Raw genomic sequence first — 23626 nt, 5'->3', positions numbered from 1 at the left:
AGTACATTGCCAAAATCAAGATCAAAATGCTACGGGGAACTAACACACAGGAATAAATTGGATATTGATATATATATCCATAGGTAACAATGAATCCTCACAGTAGAACCAGTTCAAGTATGGAGTGAAAGTATGAAGCCAAAGTATGCGCGTTTTCATCAAAATTCACTTAAGATCAAGGCAGTCATAGATTATATCACAACATCACAATCACAAATGCCTAACTATCTAGTATAGTCAGTTAAATTATTTTTCAAAGCAAAGTTACAGGCACAAGGAAGCAATCAATCCATTTATATTTAACTCGTATTTTTAGTATTTTTTTTTAGCAATATTTCATTTTTTTGTGATTTTTCTTTTGTTTTTTTGAAGCAATTAAATTAAATAGACTAAACTAGAAAGTAGTAAAAGAGTAAAAGAAAAGCAGTACTTACAGAAAATCTCCCCCAAGCAGAATCAAGCAATGTCCTCATTGTAACAAGGGAAAGGAAAAAGACCAGGGGTTGCCTCTCGCAAAGCACTGTATTTTACATCTGTAGCTTCAATCGCATTCAGAAGAATCCAATGCCTTTGGTAACTTATCAAATGCTCCTACAAACATGTCACTAAAAATAAGATATGGCTTGATTTCAAGCACATCTATCCTCAAAAACATAATGTCTGTAGAAATAAAATAAAAGTGAAGACAAGAAGAATCAAAAGAAAATGGAGAAAAGGAAGACAAAGTATAACTTTCCTGTATCTGTGTTGTAGACACTAGAGATCTCAAGGAAAGAATATCAACAATGTCAATTTAGCCAAATGTATCTTTTAATGGTGGCCCTTTTAGAAAATATGAGGGAAATAAAATAGGATGGGAAGAAACAAGATCAAGCCTTCTTAAAAATGTAATATGGGACAAGAAATTATAGGTTCAACCTCTATAGTTTCACTTACAATGTCACCACCTCTAAAATAGGCTTATTAACTAAGCGGTTTGTAACTAAGAGTTTCTCCTCCACCAAAACATTCATCCTATCCATATTTTTTTTCATTCTCATCATTCCTTTTGATATTGAGAGTCATATAATCACCATTTTCCACTGACATGGCATTCTAAACACAATCATCATCATCATAGGAAAAGATATTTTGTTCTCTCATTTGTTGAATTCCTGGTAATTGATTAACATCAACTGATGTTGGTCACACAATTGCTTTGTCAGACTCATTCAATTGTTTCAATAAATTAAGAAGTTTAGTAATACACTGTGATGATTGTTGTTGAGGATAGTTATGCAAGTCCGATTGGGGAGGGGAGTTCCAATTATGCATATAAGACTCATAGGGAGCATATGGTAATCCATTGTAATCTAAGTTAAATTGCAAGAATATTGATTATTATAAGATGCAAAAAAATTAGAATTCGGATAATCAAAAGATGCACCATAATTAGGCCCTTGACCATCCTAACAATTATAATCATATTGTCCTTGACAATTAGTAAAATTTGCTCCATAATGGTAATTCCACTCCATTATAACACAGTGAGAGGAAATTTAAACAAAAAAAGGAAAAATATATATACAATTCTAGGCAACACATGTTCCTTCGAATGGGGGTTAATATAGATAGCAAGGAATAATCTAGAGTCTAAGACAACTAAAAATTAAACAAAATCATTTCCCCGAAAACGGCGCCAATTTTTGACAGGCTAAAGTCATATCACCTAATAAAAAACAATCCTAAAGCCCTCTAACAAATAGTAGTCAAGCAAGTAGCGTCGAATCCACAGGGAAACAATGTTCTTTTCCTAATTGTCGATCAAATCTAGATTATAGGGAATGAGTGTTTGTTTGTAATTATACTAAACTAGACAATAACTATATCAAGAATATCAATAATAAAGAAGTCTAGGGAATAGTTTCAGCAATGAACAATATTTCACGATGAAACAGAACAATAAATAATGAATAATGCAGTTAAATAGATTGATTTGCTCTCTCGAGTCGAAATGAACCATAGAATTATATTAACAGGCTCTCGCAATTAATTAATACCAACTCTACCTATTGAAACTAGTCTTAATATCAAGTTTAGACCTCTCGACGCGTAACCTCATATTGGAGCACTATAACAATCAAATCTGATAAAATCTGATTGAATATAGATAATACATTCAATAAGAATCAAAATACATCATCAAAAATCAATACTTTATAGACATCCCTTCATAATTGATCATGGATCCCCTTAGCACTAGAAATAGACTACTCAATCATAATTGGGGAAAACATTCTCATGATGAAATAAGTAAACATGGTGAATTAATAATCAAGAATTGAATAAGAATAATGAGAGAAGAGAAGGAAAACCAATTGTAGAACCAATCTTGTAAAATCAAAGCTTCTATTGGAAATTCATTGTAAATTAGGAAAGAATAAAAATAGGATTCTTGAGTAATTAGAAATGTGCTTAGAAAACAAAAGACCGAAATTCTAATGAAAAAACGTCGTGTTTCCAACCTAAAAGGATACATGTTTATATGAAAATAAGAGTCAGTCAGCGCAACACGCGCTTCAGATTCCTTTAAAATATACCCGCCCGATGAACTCGAGCGGAATCCTCTCGACCGGGCGATTGTCAGGTTATAACTCGTATAATATGAAATAGCTCCCCTCCCGGTCGGGCGAGATTCCTTCCAGTCGGGCCAGCAACAAAATATTTTTTTTCTTCCAAATCTTCTCCAAATGATGAAATTTGGCTAAGTAAGGGCGCCGGGGAAGCCGGGGCGGATTCTGCTCGATCGGGCAGTCGCTAGCCTACATGATATCTATATCTTCAAAATACCATAACTTTCTTGTTATTTGTCAGAGTTAGGCAAGTGACCGCTCATTCGAAAACTCTTGAAGCTTAGAATCTAACCCAGTTGAAACCACTGCATTTGGATTTGTAGAACTTGAGATATAATCAAAAGAGTGGACTGGAGTCGATTTTCTACTTCTTCACTATTCACTTTTTCTTTAAAACTCTTCCAACTCAATGCTCGTGCTCTTGAAAGTACATCATCTCTAGTAGTGATATAAACGAGTAAGAAATGCACTAAATCATGCGAATTCATACAATGATCAATCTGAAACTACAAACATAGTTCAATGAGCATATTAATACTAAATTAGCTCCAAAAAGCGCAATTAAGACCAATAATCAATGAGCGACGGGGGTAAAAATTATATATAAAATAGACATATAATTATTATAGGATCATTCACGTCTGCATCTAGAGGAAGAAAGTTTCTAATAGTCGGGATCGATTACTTCACCAAATAGATTGAAGCGGAGCCGACTGCAAAAGGTTACGATCAATCAAGTGAGAAAGTTCATCTGAGAGAACCTCATTACAAGGTTCGGAGTATCTAGGGGCATCGTTATGAACCATGGCGTCCAATTAGACGGTCAATACAAGTTCCTCATTTTACGGATCTGCTGTAGGAGAAACTTGAACGATACAAAAAGAGTTCCTTGACGGTCAATGACCTAATCGGATCTGCCAAGAAGGTCAACTAAACTCTAACTCGTTGTGTTGGTCAACAGCTTGAAGGGATATGTCAACAAAACGGTCGGTCAATGACCCTAGTGGATCGGCTGACAGGAAACAACCTACACAACTCTCATGCCAGTCTATGACCAAAATTGATCTGCCAGCATGAGAGAGGGGAAAAAAATCAAAATCAAGTCTTTGTTGGTTAATTGGTCTAAGTGGATCTATTAGATGAAGATAACTAAATAAATTCGCTAAACAGTTTGTTAGCCTACATGAGTCGACATTCATGACAATAAGACGTTTTCTTCCATTTTCCCAATCGAAAATAAATGATGAAATAAAAAGAAAAGTGCAAATAAGGAAAGATAGAGGTAAAGGAAATAACCAACAACAATGTTGGGAAAAATAAAGTATTTCATTAATAAGAGTTGATTACATCCTAGCAGTAGCTTTGAACAAAAGAAACCTGCCACATATTGAAAGGTTTGGACAAAATTCAAGAAGGGGCACACAAGGAAAACCTAAGCCGCTTTGTTAGAATCCAACAGCTCTTACGGTTTGGCTTCGGTGTCGGGAATTTTCGATGACTCCTCTGCGGTAGATGTCGTTGCAGCAGTTGGATCGGTACCGTCAAGAAAGATGACAACCTTGTCCTTTTTGACCTGGTCATTGACAGTCTCATTGAGGTGAGCATCTTGGTCTTCGTCCTCAAATACAAACTGGGGATCAGCATTGGCAATATCTGCCTCAGTGACCCCAGGTCCATAATCTCGCTATCTATAAAGATTTTGAACTCCCAGCGATCGTCAACATCCTCTACCTTGTTACATTCAATGTTGGGGATGGTATGCCTTACACGGCTCATGGCGGATGACTAACCTCCGTTGAACCTGTTGGCTATTCTACTGCACATTGGCCTCCTCGCCCTTAGCAGCTTGGAGCTCCTCCCTTGATGTCTGCAACCCGATGTCCTTGTTTTTCAGGGCCAGCGTGTTGGCTTGGTTTAAGGTCTCAGCCAACTGAAGATTCTTCTTCACCTTGTCCAGGTCATTTTTAGCCGTATGTAGCTTGTTCCACTCGTTACTGACGGTAACCAACTCCTCACCCTTGGTGACCAGTTGCGCCTTGGTAGCTTTGTGGCCCTCAACTTCGCTGAAATAGGCGCCTTGAAAGTATCGGTAGAGATCATAAAGCTCCTTACCGGAGTGGCCCAACTGAAAATAACACAACAAACCATAGTCAATTAACAAACAATATCTGTTATAATACTTTAACATGAAGAAAGAAAAACAACTTACCACAGCCAGGTTATGGTCGTGGACGGCAGCGACATTTTGGACCTCGTCTAGTATCATGTTGTATTTCAGCTGGATGTCCTTCAAGAGCTGGTATCCAAGATTGTCACCTTCCAGAGAAGGGTCCAGCAGCAAAGACTCGTCGTCCAGCAACAAATACTCGTCGTCCAGCACATTAAGCTTTGGCTGGAAAAGCTCACTATCACAGACAAGCGATCGGTTTCATCTCTTCCGAAGAACCTGTGGCATGTCAACCTTAGTATGTTCAATGAAATCGGTCTTGCATAGCTAAGCAAAGTGCTCCAGCTCCAGAATGATAGCCGGTGGGGTCAACTGCTTTTAAATCTTAGGCCAAAAAGAAAAGGTCCCGACCTCGGCTACCCCAGCCTTTTAGTAGGCTCTTATACTTCTACCCCCATAGGTGACGGGGCGGCAGGTTCTTTGGCTGACGTCTTAGTAACCAACCCTTTTTGCTCTTTGTCGCCCTGTCCCTCGACACTCCTCTTTTGAGGAACGACCTGCTATTGCCTTTTGATCAAAGGTAGGGAAGCTCTCTCTTGGACCTTGGTGGAGTCACCGCCCTCACCGCGACCACGCCGACCCTGCTTTCCTCCCCGGCCTCCAACACTGGGGGGGTGGACTGTAATCTCTTTAAAGGCTTCGGTGGCATGTTGCTGATTGGGATATAGTTCTGATTAAGGGGGAGAGCGTCCCGAATCAAATGTTCTCGGTTTGAAAATCCGACAATTATGAGCAATCAAACATATACTACAATGATAAAAAGAGAGATATACAAAAAAAAATATGAAGAACGGTATGACACTTCAAACATACCATGAGGCTCGGCCTGACAAAAGCCTAGAGTGAATAAGGTGTGTTGCCCATAATATAATCGGCGTAAGGGAGCCATTTTAAGGGCACAAGGATGAGCTTTGCCCCATTTTTGGGTGCCGGCTTGGTCGAAGTATCAAAAAATTTGAAAGCATCTCGCTCTCGGTGGGGCATATGCAGATCCGGGATATGCTCCATTCTTGGGCGATGCTTCGTCCAATACCGGCACAAGGGAAAGTCCGCGAGCACCCACACCCAGAAAAAGTGGGGCCGCCATTTCTTCAAACTAGTAAATTTGGGGTACACCGTCAGTTTCTTACCCTTGGTGTACATGAACATCCACCCACATTGCCCAAGTTCCTTATCAGCCTTAGACCGTTTCTTTTTACCCTTACTTTTCTCCTTCGCTAAATCGTCTTCCTTTATCTAGTGAAGTTTTCGGAAGAGGTTTAGGATTTCAGGGAAGTTCTTATAACAGACGGTTCAAGCATAGACAATGAGGTTACGCCACCCTAACGGCGTAAGTTGGGACAAACATATGTTCCAGGCCTTAAATATTTTTACAATAAAGGAGGCTAAGGGAAACCTAAGGGAGAAATATAATATGTGAGCGTATACTGCTACAAGTCCAACTGGGCAATCTGTAACCCACCTCCCCTCAATCGGCAACACCAACTCATACCCATCCGGGAAGCCAAAGGCTTCATCCCATCTGCTACAAAAATTGTGCTTTATGCACGTCTTCCTCCAACCCGCATCAATTTGTACAAAGGAAGGGTTACCCTTATCACACGGCAGCATAAAAAAATTATCTAGGGTCTCATCGTCATCCTCCAGGATGACTTCGAGAGGATCCTCATCCTCATCGGCCTCCAACGATGTTGACTCATCCGACATCATGTCTCGCAAGACACTGTCCACTTTGGTCGAGTCAACAGAAGAAACATTATCTTCCTCCATGTCTTCATCTCCAGCCACCTCATCCTCATCATCGACAACGAGAAAGCATTAGGTGCTCACCTCTCTAACAGTCCTACCGGCCTTGATGATGAGGGATCACCAGGGGGTTAGAAGAGGCACCGGCCATGGAAGGAAATAGTAAAGGGGAGCAATCGACCATCCCTATCATAGTACCATACTTTCCATATAGCAGCACTCCTATGGCTTCTTCCAAAGGCCGTACTAGCGGTAAGAGGAAAAGCACGCAATATTGTCTCCTTAAGAACTCTCCCGGAAGTGCTACAACCATTATTTGATCTAGCCCTAAGTTCTTTAACCGAAACTACTATCGGCGAGCTAGCGGAGACTGCCGGACTATTAGATCTGGTAGATGCAAAGTCACTATCGGTCATGGAGGGGGGCTCTCATATATGTTTTAACAATCAGAGTTGGAAGAAATGTTTATAATTTAGAAGGAAATATTATGAAACTTAGAGGGAATTTTCGGAAAAATACCTTTAAGAGAAAACTGAGGAAAGAAAAACACGAACAGGAGCCAAAATAATCCGGCAAGAAAGCTGGAAAGAAAGGCAGAATATGACTCGCAATTTGACAACGAATAATTTGTGCTTGCTTGGAGAGAATTTGGTAAACATTCAAAGAAGTTATGAGAAAAAGAAGACACGGGTTCAGAGTGAAAAATCGCTTGAGAAGTGTTTAAAGATTGAGGGCAGTTTGAAAATGAACAAAGGAGGTTGGCCAAACCCTATTGGTAGAGAAATTCATGGCCTGGATCAGAAGGCTCTTCGTCTTCCCGTCCATCATCACACCACGTGTTACCAGGTGCAGAACAACCGTGAGCAGTTATTGACACACTAGTAACATCCACACGCAAACCAAGGCGACCATTCGTATTGCACAAGCCAACTTTCTTCCCGAAAATTCCAAACGACTCTACATAGATGTGTGATTTTCGCTGCATCCATGACGACTTAGCAATAACTAAGCGGTATATGTCTGAACCTGCTATACGGGTTTAGGGGCTAGTTGTACGGGGGATGTCTAAGTTCCATATCAGTTCTACTGAACCGCTACCGACAGTCATGGTCAACTCATAAGTAAAGAAGACATTGACTTAGAATGAGTCAATCCCAGATAATGACATCTATATTATGCTGGCCATATTAGGGCGCCTTGATGTTATTCATCACTTGGGCCATTGTTAAATGGGCCTGGGTGTGATCTAATACTTACTCAATGCGCCTATGGGCCTAAAGATATGTTGCAAAAGAGGATAGAAGTGTATTCAACCAATAGGAGTAGTGTCCTACCTTGCTTTAGACACTGTCGGCACCTATAAATACCCCATGATATGAGTCATAAGGTATGTTCACATATACTAATATACTCTACTTCAAATATATCGGTCATTACCCTTTACTAACTTAGGCATTGGAGGGGAGCTCCTCGGATGAACCCCCAAGGTTAGTTTACGTGTTCTGTCTTGCAGGACATCAAACCGACGCACTTAGCTGAAGGATACCAGTTCCTCCAACAATATTTATTCCATACCGAAACAGATATTAACGTGAAATAACCAATTTAGTAGGTCAATTGTGAAGTGGTAATGCTCTAGTTATCTGAGAAAGGAAGATGGAGAGAGAAAGAAAGGAGAAATAGATCAAATCTTAGCAAGGTTATTTTTTTATAGTTTTTCGAAACATTTATTTTTACTTTTATGAGCTTTCTTAATTTTTTTGAATTTTTTTCGCTTCATCCTTATATTTTCCTGAATTTTTAGCAAATTTCTGTAATTTTTTAGATTTTTTTTTTTTTGGTACATAAAGAAAGTTAGGACACCCTTCTCTCAAGGGAGATTCCTAACGAATCCAGAAGAACTAATTTATTTAACAAAGGTTCCGTAGAAACATCCACGTCTAGCGAAGCAGCAGAACTATTGTGACCTTTTTTTGATAGATGATCTGCTACCCGATTAGCTTCCTGGAAAATATGCTTGATGGTGTAGAATCTAAACTGTCGAAGCAAATGCCGAATGTCATCAATTAGGTTTTGGATAGTCCAGGGGTAATTGTAATGCCCTTTCAGCACTCTTATAACTACTTGATTATCTCCTTCAATATGTAGATCTTGAATATGCTGCTGAATGGCAAGTATCAATCCATTTCTTAATACCCAGGCTTCAGCAACGAGAGCTGAGGTTTGGCCAAATCGATAAACTTGAGCGGCCACAAGAAGACCAGCGGAGTTGCGAATGGCAACACCAGCAGCGGATGAAGAGTCAATGACTGAGCCATCAAAGTTAAGCTTGAAGTAATTGGGAGGCGGAGGCTGCCAGCTAACTGCGATGGAAGTAGGGGACCTGCAAGGAGGAAGTGAAGAGATAGTGAAGGAAAAATTCATCGTAGCTCGCGTAGTCCATTCCAAATACAAATGCCAGGTTCTGTGATAAATTCAATTTAAATTAAGCTCATTTTCCTCAAAGATAATTGAGTTGCGTTCCTTCCAAATACTCCACAAATTGTAGCAGAATAATTGTAAGGCCTGAGGATATGATCGGAGACTCGTTAGGCATTGTTCAAGCTCTTGAGGCATTATATAACGGATTTTTGGTCGTAGATAATTTGATTTCCAATATTGGCTGATTAGAGGGCATGTGAAAAATAAGTGGTCAAGGGTCTCATTATTAGCTTTACAAAGAGGGCAAAGAGCGTCATTAGTGATTTGACGATCAGTTAAATTGAATTTTAACGGCAAACCATTTTGTAAACATTGCCATAGAAAAATTTGAATTTTTGGGGCTATATTAATTTTCCATATCCAGTTAAAAGACCAAGAAATATTCTGAGGAGTAATTCCATGAGCGAGCCAGGTGGCTGTTTTAACAGAAAATTCTCCAGATGTAGTAAGTCCCCAACAAGGCACATCGGCGGTGGGATGGCTAGGGATAGGAATCCCCAAAATTAGGTGGATAATATTCGGTGGAACTAATTCATTAAGGAGAGAAACATTCCATTGCCTAGATGGAAGAATAACATTACTGACAGTAAGTCCCAGATTAGCAATAGACATGTTTTGAAGATTTAGCATTTCAATAATGCTTTGATTAGCACACCAGTTATCACTCCAAAAATAAATATTTGTTCCAGTTCCAATTTTCCAACGTATTCCTTTCCTTAATAGCTCTCGAGATCGGAGAATGGACTTCCAAATATGAGAGTCTTTTGACTTAGCTTTATATTCAAAGAAAGAAGTATTCCTAAGATATTTTTGACGCATAAGATTTGGCCAGAGAGAGTGTTGGTCAGAAAGGATTCGCCATCTCCAAAAATTTAAACCACCATATTATTTTGGACGACAAATTTTTGACCATGCAATAAGGGATAGTCCTGAAGAGTTCGTTGATGAGCGCCAGAAAAACTTTCGGTTGATATTATCTATTGTAGAGCATATTTTCTTGGGTAGCTGAGTCGTTCATAAGATAGGCTGGGGAAGATTCTAGCTGACTCTGCATAAGTACTGATTTTCCATCTTTCGAGAGAAAATGATTGTGCCATGAATTAATTTTGTTGTCTACTTTTTGGATTAAGTGGTGGAAATCGCTAGGCATTGGCTTATAATTGGAGAATATAACGCCCAAATACCTTCCCAAAAAATCCTTTGGGGTCATATTGAAAATTGCAGCAATCGATCTTCGTCTAGAATTCGGGACTTGTTTAGAAAACATGATCGATGATTTATGAAAATTCACTAAATGCCCTGAATTGAGGCAAAAAAAATCTAGAATATTTTTGAGGCGATGAGCAGAATCTAGGTTAGCTTTACAAAATAATAAGCCGTCGTCAGCAAAGAATAGCCCTGGAATTATCTGAGCATGTGGAGCAAGTTTGATTCCAATTCCTGATTTTGAGTTTTGTGCTGCGAAATCCAGTTGTCGACAGAGGACATCCATGCATAAAATGAAAAGATAAGGTGATAAGGGGTCACCCTGGCGAAGTCCTCGAGAGGGGTGAAAGACAGAAGTTGTGTCTTGATTGATGACGAGTGAGTAGGAAACAGTCGAGATGCATTATTGCATGATCCATTTGATCCATTGTTGGTGAAAACCATAACTTTTAAGAGCATGGGATAAAAAATCCCACTCGATACGGTCATATGCTTTTTCCATATCTAATTTCAGGGCAAACTATCCCTTTCTACTTTTTGATTTGTTAAAGATATTCAGGATCTCTTGAACAATAAGTACATTATCATGTATAAGCCTTCCAGGAGTAAAGGCATTTTGAAATGGGCTAATAATTTTCCAGAATTGGCCGAAGGCGTTTACCAAAATTTTTGAGATAATTTATATAATGTGGTACATAAGCTGATAGGTCTGAATTGATTTGGCTTTTCAGGATTAGCTTTTTTCGGTATCAAAGTGATTAATTTATGATTAACACTACGCAAAAGGTGACCGTGATTGAAAAAAAAAATGTATGGCTTTGCAAATGTCAGGACCCACAATATCCCAATATTGTTGGAAGAATTTAGACCCATAACCATCTGATCCTGGGGATTTTGAGGGACCAATGCTAAAAATAGCGTCTCTAATTTCTTTGTCTGAAATAGAAGCTACTAAATGTGAATTATCTGTATCGGACACTACAGGGGAGATGCAAGGCGTGGTTACATACTGCTGACACCGGTGGGCAGATTTAAAACGTTCTTGAAATTCTGATAAAAAAGCATATTGTATTTCAGTCGGGGAATCAACCCATTGATTCAAATGATTTTTAATACACAAAATGCGTTGACGTTTGAATTTAGCAGTAATCTTGGAGTGAAAAATGCAGAGTTGCGATCTCCTTTTGTCAACCATTGTTTTCGAGAATACTTCCCCCAAAACTTTTGGGTGAATGTTAGAAGTCGTTCTCGTTGACGAAATCATCGTCCCAAGTGCCGCTCAATATGAGGATTGCTAGGAAACTGAAGTAATTGTTGTTGGACATTTACTAATCTAGTATGATTCTGATCCAGTTTCTGTTGGACATGTCCAAAGTTTTTCCTTGCCCATAATTTCAATTCTTGTTTTATAAACTGAAGTTTTCGGGTGATATTATCTGTAATTTTTTAGAATTTGTTTGAAAATAATTAAATATAAGTTAAATATAATAACTCCTTAGTAATTTAAACAATATTTTGGTTAATTGAAGAGATTGTTTAATAATGCTAGGTGTGGACACAAAATTGTGTGTCTCCGTTGAGTATCCAATAATGAAACACACCTTCGTCCTAATTCGTCTTGTCCAAAGAAAGAGCAATGAGACGAGCTAAGCCCAAAAACATCTGAAAATATAAAGTCTATTTATTAAATTCAAGCCTAATTTGAAAGGCACAATTAATTATTTTCGATAATTAATTTTATTTTTATATTCATAATTATTCTGGATAATTATTTTCCGAAAGGATATTACAAAATCTTTTTTTTAAAGATAGTTGATTTCATATTTTTAAAGATAAATATAAATAGGAATCTTAAATTGATAAAAAAAAAATTACACAAATCTATGTTGTGTGAAGTGCATGCTAGCTAGTGTGTTGACACAAGGTCGATGCCATCTACAAAAACGAAAAATAAAGGGAGTGCGCTAGACGCACGAGGGATGCATTATGCGCAAGGTCCATATGCTGAGCACATGGTTCTGTTTTATCCTTCCGCATTGTTTTTGGTTTCGGTTTTCTTATAAATATTGATGTTTTCTACTAATGTTTTTCACGATGACTTCAAGACTTCATAATACACTTATCAAAACACATTAAAACACAAACACATATTCAAACTACATTGATTTGCATTAAAGCTTCAAGATTGCTCATCCTGCAGATTGTTACATAAGTCTCAAGCGACAAATGTATTATTCTTTTATTTCTGAGGTTCAATTATATTCTAATTGTATTCACTTTGTACTGACAATCTATTTGTCATAATGTAGATCTTAAAGAAATTTTACGCTATTCTATATATTTTAATCTCTACGCTTTTCTTTCTATTATTTCAATATTGTTCATTTTCAAATGCGTGATTGTGTGATTTAATGCTTTCATCACCGCACATGTTCATTATTGTTAATCAAAGACCTAAATAAATTGTCCAATGTTAAATTTACATAACTTGGACAAGTGGATTAGCAACTGTGTAATTTGATTGCTTAAATAACATGTCAACAAAAATTGGTCTTTTGTTTTTTTGTGAACCGACATAGATTAATTTTATATTGCATTAACATATTATTTGGTTGTTTAATTGCATAAATCTTGACATGATCAACCGATATTCTTAGAGGCTAGCAATGGTTGAATTGGATTTCTGATCATATTTGTATCGTCACCTTGAACTCAATCTATTGATTTATTGACTATTCATGGTTTCATGATTGGGAATTCTAGATTGGATAAGTCCCTGAGTTGTTCCTAATATTCTCCAATATCCAATTAAGCTTATGAGTGTTCCTTTCAAAACTTGTTGACGACTTCAAAACGTTTTTCAATAAGACCTTTCTAATCAGGTAGTCAAATACGAGCTCATCCCGCGTAAGCAATAAAAACACGCCTACAATAAGGCACCCCGTATAATTGATACTATTCTACAATGGTCAATACTCAATAGTTTTATTATGGTGAGAACATTATCCATGCTTGCTACTACCTCAATTTCTAAATACATGCAATATTATTTGAGATTTTGCACTATTGAGATACTAACCTCATTTCAAAGCTAGCATATAAATACAAGTACTAGCATAGTAATATATTATATATTGTTGGATAGGTTCTTAAGATGTATATTAAAATATATATATCAATTTTTTTATAAATTTTACTAATCCATAATTAAGATATTGGCATGTATGTGGATTTAGATATGGAGAAAGTACTATTTTTGTATAATTTCCAAACAAAAGCGCTCAGTAGTTCCTCATTACAACAAACTAAAAAAAGGTTGCTCAATTCCAAGATCTGGAGGTCCAGGTGAAATAGACAACAAATTCTAGTACATTATCAAACTTGCAACAAACAATTAATTGTTTCCCCCATTATTTATCTCTTAACCAAAATAACCTCGCATATTGAAGCTTAATAATAAAAAAAAAGCATCAAAACGAAGGAACAGCAACATCGATAGACAAGCAACATTACTAGCATCCTTTGGTGCAGAAACATCTGCGTCTAAAGCCAACGCAATGGCCGCCAGAAAACCCACCTTCAGTCCTGCACACCATGGCACAGTTGTGATCCTTCATGCAAGGCCCCTCAAAATGGTGACTCGGTGACTCGCACATTCTTGCCTCGGCTTGATGCACCACCCTCTCTGTAGTCAATCCAACAATATATATCCGACTATTAGTTTTCAGAGAATTGAGATACATGGATTTTATATACAGATATACTCCCTTCATCTCAAGACTCAAAATAATTCCTTTGTTTTTCTTTTCGTATATATTTTCCTAAACAACTATATATCATGCTATTAAGATTTAAGCATGGCAACTTGCAAAGAAACTTAGCTTGTATTCAACATAATAGTCCGATATTAATAAGATATTACCATAGAATAATATCCACAAAAAGTAAAATCTGTGTTGTATTTTGTTTTCAAGCTAATTAAGTAAACCACATATATTAATGCCTGGAAGTTTTCTCATACAACTATTGCAATGCCTTTTCGATCCTAAATATGTTTGTTAGTTTGAGATCTGTTAAAGTTTTGGCCTTTTGGTGGTACCCGAAATATTTTTTTCGAACTCTATCCAAAATTATTAAATTTTTAAAAAGTAGATCTTCACTACACCACATTGAACAGAAAGACTTGAATGCATGCAATATGCATATATTGAGAGACTTACGAGAAGCTAAGAAGACAAGCAACAGAATGAATAGCACAGCAGATTTTCTCTCCATCCTCGATATTTTTCTAAGCTAGAGAACTCTGTATTGTGGGGTGTATGTATATCTCGATTAAAGTCGAATCAAGCAATGCAAGGGGTAGCTCTATTTATAGAAGCAAAACATGCATGAACGTTTAGCGGTGGCTGGATGCCTGGATTAGCCACTCCTAATCTCTATTATATAAGCCAAGGGAGGAGGTGTGGTATCTCCATTTGAAATGACTAGAATACCCTCTAATAAATTAAAACGTTTTTCTTATCATAAATTTAAAAATGAGAATCAATGCAACTTGCCATATGGAATAAGTCAAAAATAGAATATGCAATCACCATTAATAACTTGACTAGATTGACACTATCAATTCACGAAATTAATTAAAAATCTTCAATTAAAAAAAGTTAGTGATATATCCTGACAATATAATACTTCGTATTTACAATATTCAAACAGTATAGTTTATTAATATTACAATCGTTAAAGACCTATGCTAAAGCCGCTGACAAATAATTATTAAATCTCGACCAAATTTATCTAACAGTTAAAAATCGACCACCTTTAGTTCAAAAAGATAATAACATCTACAAAAAGAAAACCTAAATAATTTAAATCACTACCAAAATAATTTTAGATTAAAAAAATATATGCCTAATAATCGTACATAAGATTGTCGACGCACGCATCGCGTGCATATACGGCTAGTAACTCATTAAAAAAAGTGTTAATGTTGTGTTGGAATCTACCTTATATTAAATTCTACCAGCAAATCATGCAAGTAATGTGTGCCTAATTTTTTTAAAACATATATTCTAGTCTTTTTGGACATAAACAGGGGTAAAAAATTTGAATATTAAAACATTTTTTTTTACTAAATTTCGTTGGCTAAGCCTCTATCAATATTGTTTTTTTTACTTATTCTTTCTTTTAGATTTTTAAACTAAAACTTGATGACGATAAAACAATGTTAAGTGAATCTATTTAGGATTTCTTATGTTGTATAAATATAGTCTTTTGTGTTAAATAAATCATTTCACTTTGTTAATTGATTGAATTTTTCTTTTTCATGTAATACTTGATTGTGTTTGTGAATTGATTGATAAGATATATTATTGATCCAATATTCCTTTTTACTTTTTTGAGCATAAGTGTACTAATTTTATTAGTCAGTATTTCTTTTTTAGGTGGTTTGATTATAATTTGATTGCCTTCAACATTTAAGTTAATGTTTTAATAATGCTATATTTGAGTTTGAATTTGTTTTTCCCCTTTTTCTGGTAGTACTTGATTTACTAATGAGCGGTTAAGTAACTTTATGGGGGGGGCGACATAGCTTTCCCCTTCCCTTATCGAATAGAGATTAGTGGTCGGTAAATTACCCAGTGGGTCAACTACGTTTTATCCCAAATAAATAATTTATGCTAACTAATTAATTATTTCTATCTCGTAATCGATCTATCGCAAATGAGTGATTTCATCATACACCTAGGTGTACCATATGCACGGTACACCAAGGCTACTTTTTTCTCTTTTGTTCATTTGGAGCTTTACCTATTATGTGATTATAGTCATTTGGAGGTTTCAATTAAGGAATGAGTAAAAAAAATAGCCTTAGGTGTACCATAAGCATGGTACACCTGGATGTATGATAGAAATTCTCATCCCAAATTAATCGTTTTTATCTTTTATTATAGCATGCAATGCAAGATTTGGATCATTAAAAATATACTCTTTGTTTTTTCTAATTGTAGTTGCGCTTAATATTTCAAAATATATATCTACAATTTTACATAATATTAGGAAAATATCATGAAAAATATATTTGAATTGTTAGGAGACAAATACTCTCTCCGGTCTTTATGAGTTTACCCGTATTCCTTTTTGGGATGTCCCTTATTACTACATTCGTTTCCTAAAGATCTTCTTTTTTACTATTACTATAGATACAATGAGAATTAATTTGTGTGGGATGTGGGGTGGGTAAAGTAGGAAAGAGAAAGGGGTTAAGATAAATAAACAAATAAAAAGAGGTTAAAGTAGGAGAGAGAAAGAGAGTAAAATTGAATTAATAATGTAATTGTGGACCATATGATAGGGAATGAAGTAAAAGATGGAAGATCTTTTAGAAACGCACTTAAACAGAAAGAGGGAAGATCTTTAGGAAACGGTGGGAGTAGTTTACCCCTTTCTTTTGTTTCTATTTTTGAAATGGGTCCACTAACTTTTCATCACACATACATTCAACTTTAATATAAAATAATAATTTGTCTTTCTTTTTATGACCCACAACATTATTTCTCCTAAAACTCTATGCAAAAGAAAGGGGTAAACTAATAAAGACCGGGGAGAGTACATATGAAATCAAATACCGATAGACAAAGTCTCAGCTTGGAAGATTACTTCACATCAAAACTCTGTCAATGAAAAATCATTTATTTGATATACTAGAGAAATTTTATTAAAATTTGATTTTCATCATATATATTCAAACTGTCAACTTATACAATCTTTACTTAATGATAATTCAAGATAGTAATGGATAATAATTTATGTACATAATGTTGCATTAATTTATTATTGTGTATTATTATTCGAGTAAATAATCCGTGGAAATAAAAGAAACGACAGTAATAATGTAATATTACTTGTCACTTTGTGCCTAATGCAAAACTATAAATTAACGTTGCATTTTTATGTTATATTGAAACATAAGAAGAAACTCATATTTCATATGATTGATCATATAAATCAAGAAAAGTTTACGTATTAGACGGATTTTCTAAATATGCACATTGATACGAATTTATATAGATATTTTTTTTCTTATACATCAATGAAAAATATATATGGTTAGTAACTTTTACTTTATAATCGAGATATTCCATTGAAGACGAGTACAAATAAGAAGAAATTAAAACAAATTGTTAGCCTACAACATGAGGGTCCAAAATGAGCTATAATTACATCAAAATTATGATATATTTTACTTTTTAATGTTTTTAATTAGTAATTTAGCTCGGATGATGCCTGGGGCAGTTATAATTATTAGATTTATTATTATTTATAAATTTTATAATAAATTTTATTAGTTTTTCATAATATTTTGTCTAGTGCGAAATTAAAAAATTGGACGTTATGACATGATAAGTTGTTCAAAAAAAAGAACTTTTTAAGAATTTGGGGATGAAAATTTCACAATTTAATGAAATTGAGGTAAGAGAATGTTAGTACCTTAATAAAAGTGTCAGAGCTTGAGAAGCTTGTCTACGGCTTTATAGGTACATATAATTATAAAACTTAATTATGTTGTACTTTAAAACATTAAACATTGAAATTGTATTGGATTGGTGGTTAAACTCTCACATTTCATTTCAAAGTTCATGTGTTGATTCCTAGTAACTACACATTGTTAATATATTTTAAAATGAGATCATAAACATGTATATTATAATCTTGAGAAGAGTGTCGTGTTATATCGTTTCTTTGATAGAAGCACCTTTTCATATATTTGTATAGATTAAAATGTTAATGGTAGAAAAGATACATATGTTCTATTGTACTCCCTTTGTATTTGTTTGTCTTTCTCACTTAAAATCTTGACAATATTCACAATTAGAGAGAATCTATTAGAATTTTCTCAATATATATGAAAAAATATAGTCATGTGGGGGTATTGTTTGATTCGTCTCAACGAGTACTTTAAGAATATTAAATTATTATAATTTTTACTAATATGTCATAAAAGATATTTAATGTTGAATAAGTGCATTGACAAATGTGCAAAGTCAAAGTAAGAAAGATAAAAAAATACAAAGGGAGTATAATCTAAGTTCCTAGTGATACTAGAAAGATATCTATATAAACTATTAAAAGTCGTTCTTGTCAAAGGAACAATGCCACGTGTCACTCTTCTCAACTTCTAATACGCATGTTTATAATATAAATCAAAAATATTAACAATATGTAGTTAATAGGATTCGAACACATAACCTTTGAAATAAAATGTGAGTATTTAACCACTAATCTAATACAATTTCAATACTTAATGTTTGAAAGTAAAACATAATAAGTCTCATAATTATATGTAATTATATAACATGTCGACAAAACTTTTTGATCTTTAACCCTTTTATTAAGTAATAACATTTATTTGCTTACCCAGGCGAAATTCCATTGAAATTGTTATTTTTATCCCCAATTCCTTAGAAACTTTTTTTAAACAACTTATTATGATATAACATACGTTTTTTCAATTTCAAACTAGACAAAATATTACAAAAAGTTGATAGAATCAATTTTGAAATTTATGAATAATATATTTGATAACTGTAACTGACTCGAGATATCACACAGGATAAAATACTAGTTGGATGTTGTAAAGAGTTCTTTGGTAATATTAAATTTTAAAACTTTTCGGTCTATCATGTGCATTAAAAGTGCTTTGATGGATCGGAGTCAGATTTGGTAATACTAACGATGTTATTATGATGCTAAGAGATGTTAGTGAGGTATTAAGTATGCTTTTATGATATATATATATATATATATATATATATATATATATTATATAAGGGAAGGGGGAGTATTGGAGTAATGGTGTCCTCTTTTGAAATGTCTATTTTGCCCCCCTTCCCTTTTCTAAATTACAACAGGATTGTCAAAATCAAAATCGACACTCAAAGAAAACTTCCGAAAATTAATTTACAACACTCACTCACAAATCACTTAAAGAAGAAATTTTACAAATCACTCATACAATTGAGAAAATCACGTTATAAAAATCACGCAAATCACTCAAATAATCAGGAAATTTTTTAAAGCTAATTAAAATTAACATACAAACTAAAACTACTAACCTAGAACGTCAATACATACAAAAACATTTACAACAAATCACTATTCTCAAGAATCATTCACAATTAATAGTGGGCCATGATAAAAAATAGAGGCGTATTTGTAGTGAAATCAGTTAAAAGTTAAACAAGGAAAAAAAATTATTTACTTTTTTTTTTATAGTGTTTCCTATATATAATAAAACTTTTACATATATTTGGAGCTATCTTTTTCTATTATATACTAGCGATTAATTATCAAGGTAAAAAGGTTTATGTAAAACATCATTCAAGAATTAAAGTACAACATATCTCAATTATATAAGGAAGGGGGAGCTATGGTGTCCCCGAATGAAGAGACTATGTTACCCCCTTCCCATTCTAAATTACAAATTTACTTACAAATCAAAGGGACATCAAACAAAAATACCAAAAATATAATTATAACAATTACCCACAAACTACAATCTATGAAAAAATTGACTTAAAATCAAAGTGTTCACTTTCTTTACAATTTATGAAGTATTGTACTTAATTTAAAAATCAACTAAAAAATTATAATATTAGAAATCATAAATAAATTCAATAAAATTTCTATTTTGTTCATAGAGTTTAACTTTCAAAAGTAAAAAAAAAAAAAAAAAGAATGGTGAGATACTTAAGTGACAGAAACTAAACCAATCAAATTTTGCAACTAAAAACAATTATACTTCGTATGTCTAATGTTCAAATTTCGACTCTTATGCCGAAGAAAATCAAGTTTCTGTTTCGAAAAAAATTCAAGCACGCATCGCGTGCAAAAAATTCTAGTATATATAGGGACAAAATCACATGAGAATATTTCTTATATGAGAAATGAGAATGGATCTTTTTGTTCATTAGAGTTATACCCCTCTACAAAAAATGAGCCCAAAATTTATTTAATTTTTCCAATTCAGTTCTAATATTCTGTTTTTGGAGTTACATCACTTATTCATAAGAGTTATAGCGCAAAAAATTCATTCTCATTTCTCATGCAAGGGTCATTCTCATATTATCGCTCATTTTTCCTCACTTTCATAAAATTTTTGCTCATTTCACAACATTTTGCTCATTTTATGTTTTGTTTATTTTATAATTTTGCTCATTTAACATTTTTATCCTCATTTCGCAATGTTTTTGCTCATTTTACGTTTTGCTCTTTTTGAAGTTTTTTCTCATTTAAATTTTTCATGCTTATTTTACATTTTTCTCGTATTACATTTTTTCTCATTTCATGTTTTTACTCATTTAATGTTTTCTAATCATTTTAAGCTTTTGGTCATTTTTAATTTGTTGTGCTCATTTTAGGAAATTTCTGCTCATTTTAGTGGTTCTCACGTTTCTCACCATAAGAGTGTTCTCACTATAACCCAATCCTATATATATATATATATATATATATATAATATATATATTATATATATATATTTATATATATTATATATATATATATATATATATATATATATATATATATATATATATATATATATATATTCGAAACCTCTATCTCGCAGATTAACCTGGTGTGAGTTTGTAGGCAGACACTTTGAGAGTGGATGGATAGAGAAAACCTTCTCCCAAAATGGTACTCGGAGATGTTGATGGTCCTGTTTGGCAAATAGAGTTGAGAGTTTAGCTATTATAGTTTAATTTGGAGTTTACTATTAGAGTTTTAACTTTTTGTTTATCGGATTTGACTACTGGTTTGACAGCTTTTTTATATAAATGTGTTGGGTAACAATTAATTGATTGTCAAAAACTTAATGTCATTTGTTTATGTTAAATGACATTTATAGACACTCTAATACATATGTGTAGTATCCCTATTATAGGAAAAAAGTCATTGAACACATTTTGACCTGATCCTCTAAATAAAAAGCTCATATTAGGAGCTTTTTTATTTTCAGAGTTTTTACTCCAAAACTCTCTCTAACCCTCTTTTACCTAACACCGCTTTAGAGTTTTTGACTAGTCAAAACTCTAAATGTGGTCCAAAACTCTCTTTTTGCTCCAAAACTCTCTTTTTCTCCAAAACTCTAATTGCAAAACATCCCCGATACTATGAGATATTAAGTTGATACCATATTTTTGCTTTCAGTGCTGCTATAAGATGTAACAGTAGGACCATTTTTTCTTTTACAAATACAATAAAAATAATTTAATGATACCCTTAGAGCATCCTCCTTCATGATATTAAAATAAGATCATCCCACTCTCTTTCTAACTTTTTCCCGCGAAAAAAAATAACATCCAACAATATTTTTCCACCTATCCTCTTAACCATGAATAACAAAAAAATCATCCTAACTACTTTTTATCCTCTCTCTTATTTTTTGACCTCCAACCAATTACTTTTTCTCTCTTATCACTCAACCACCATTGTACAATATTTATTAGTCATTTCTAAATAACAGACTCTATCCATTAATATTTGATAATAAGTACTAATAAATAATTATATAAATAATTAGCGTTTTTATCATTAACTGAATTAAATGCACAATAATATTTTTGTTTTTTTTTCAAGTATAAAAATGGAAGATATTTCATAATCCCTCCGATTTTTAGTGTTCTGTGCAATTTCCTCATTTGAACGATTTTTAATGTTATGTGCATTGTGCTTTATTCTATTTTGGGACACTCTCTCTCCAATCTAATTTTGTTTTTTGACCTCACTTACATTATAATACATTTTTTTCTAGTTTTTCCCCCAAATAGTAAACGCATAGAACATTAAAAATCGGAGGGACTGTGTGCCTATCGGAGTTTTATAATTATATGTACCTATTGGGGTATCAAAGAAGCAAAATTAGAGGAAATTAGTAAATAGCTGAAAAATAAAATCGTTGAAAATCTTACAGCCATCTATATCTATACAAATATATTAAAAGGCGTGTGAAAGAAAATCTATGTGCCACGTGGCACACTCCTCAAATTCCTAACGCGGATGCTTTATGTTTATGTGTACTCCTCACTTCTAGAAAAAATGTGTAAGTGCAAGGTATCAAACACGTGACCTTTGAAATGAAAATTAAGAGCTTAACCATCAATACGCTATGACTTTGTTGTCTAATGTTTCAAAAAACATATGATAAAGTCTTGTAATAATTATACTTAACGAAAAAGACTTAAACAATCAAGTATATACATTTATGACACACTTATTGTGTAACTTACAAGAGAATATTTATGTCATATTCTCTTACCATAATTCCTTTTAATTAAGGTATTATTTTCAAGCTGAAATCCTTAAATTATTTTTACTTATGACGTTGATATGGAAATAGTAATAATTATATGGAATTCTAGTTCTGTTAGGTATCTATGTAATTTAGGGTTTTAATTTCAGTTTATTTTAATTAAGTGTGTAAATGATAAAGGAATCCTATTATATTTAGGAGTCTAATTCCTTATCATTTGAGTCAAAGTAGGAGTTTTAATTATCCTAATTATAGTTGGATTAGGCGTGTGAAGTAGTATAGATAAAGATAGGATAATTATTTATCTTGATCCTTAAGATAAAGATAAATAAGTTTATTTGTTTTACTAATTCAATTAGGTTTAGGAAAACTTGTACTATATATATGAGTTTTCGAGCATAATAATAGGAGAGAGATTGAGTTTGAGTTATTTTGAGTTTCAGGAGAGAATCCAAAACCCTTGTTTTTACAAGTGAATCTAAAACCCTAGTTGAACTGTGAGTCGAAATACGCCTGAGTTCTTCATATCCAGTTACTTTAGTTGAACTGTGAGTCGAAATACGCCTGAGTTCTTCATATCTTGTTACTAATTAAATAAAAACAACAAAAAAATACAAACTTTTATAAACACAATCCACTAAACTACATCAAGAGCCCAAACTAAGTGATTTCTTCAATAAGATTCACATCAGACGTCGTGACGTGAATTTTTCAATTTTTTAATGGACAAAAAATACGAAAAGTAGAAAAATAAATTATGAAATTTAAAAATAATAATATATTTGTTTATTGTAACTTACCCGAGACATCGGGAAAAAAAAACTCGTAAATATATTAAAATACGTTTCCAAACAAGGAACTGTACCACGTGGCACTTTCCATAGGAACTTTTAGTTCATGTAATCCATGTACAATAAAAAAACTTAGAAATTACATAATATAGGTTTTGGCCCCGTGAGCTCAAATTCATACGCTAAAGTTTTAACCACTAAACCAAGTTATATTTAGCGTTATATTTTAAAACCTAGTGATGAAAAAGTT

The 23626-nt window shown here is 33.7% G+C and overlaps 1 long non-coding RNA gene across 1 annotated transcript; it reads right to left on the bottom strand.

The window, feature by feature from the left end:
- Positions 1-13511: 13511 nt before the first annotated feature.
- On the bottom strand, positions 13512-14691 carry LOC130590985 (uncharacterized). The gene is made up of 2 exons (XR_008968869.1): positions 14493-14691; positions 13512-13957 (listed from the first exon to the last, which is right to left on the bottom strand). It is a non-coding gene; the product is annotated as an uncharacterized LOC130590985 (long non-coding RNA).
- Between the last annotated feature and the right edge of the window lie 8935 nt (positions 14692-23626).

Source organism: Beta vulgaris, chromosome 4 (assembly GCF_026745355.1).
Source record: "Beta vulgaris subsp. vulgaris cultivar EL10 chromosome 4, EL10.2, whole genome shotgun sequence".
NCBI classification, from domain to species: Eukaryota; Viridiplantae; Streptophyta; class Magnoliopsida; order Caryophyllales; family Amaranthaceae; genus Beta; species Beta vulgaris.
The sequence above is the reverse complement of the archived record's forward strand: the minus strand, read 5'-3'. Positions and strand labels throughout refer to the sequence as shown.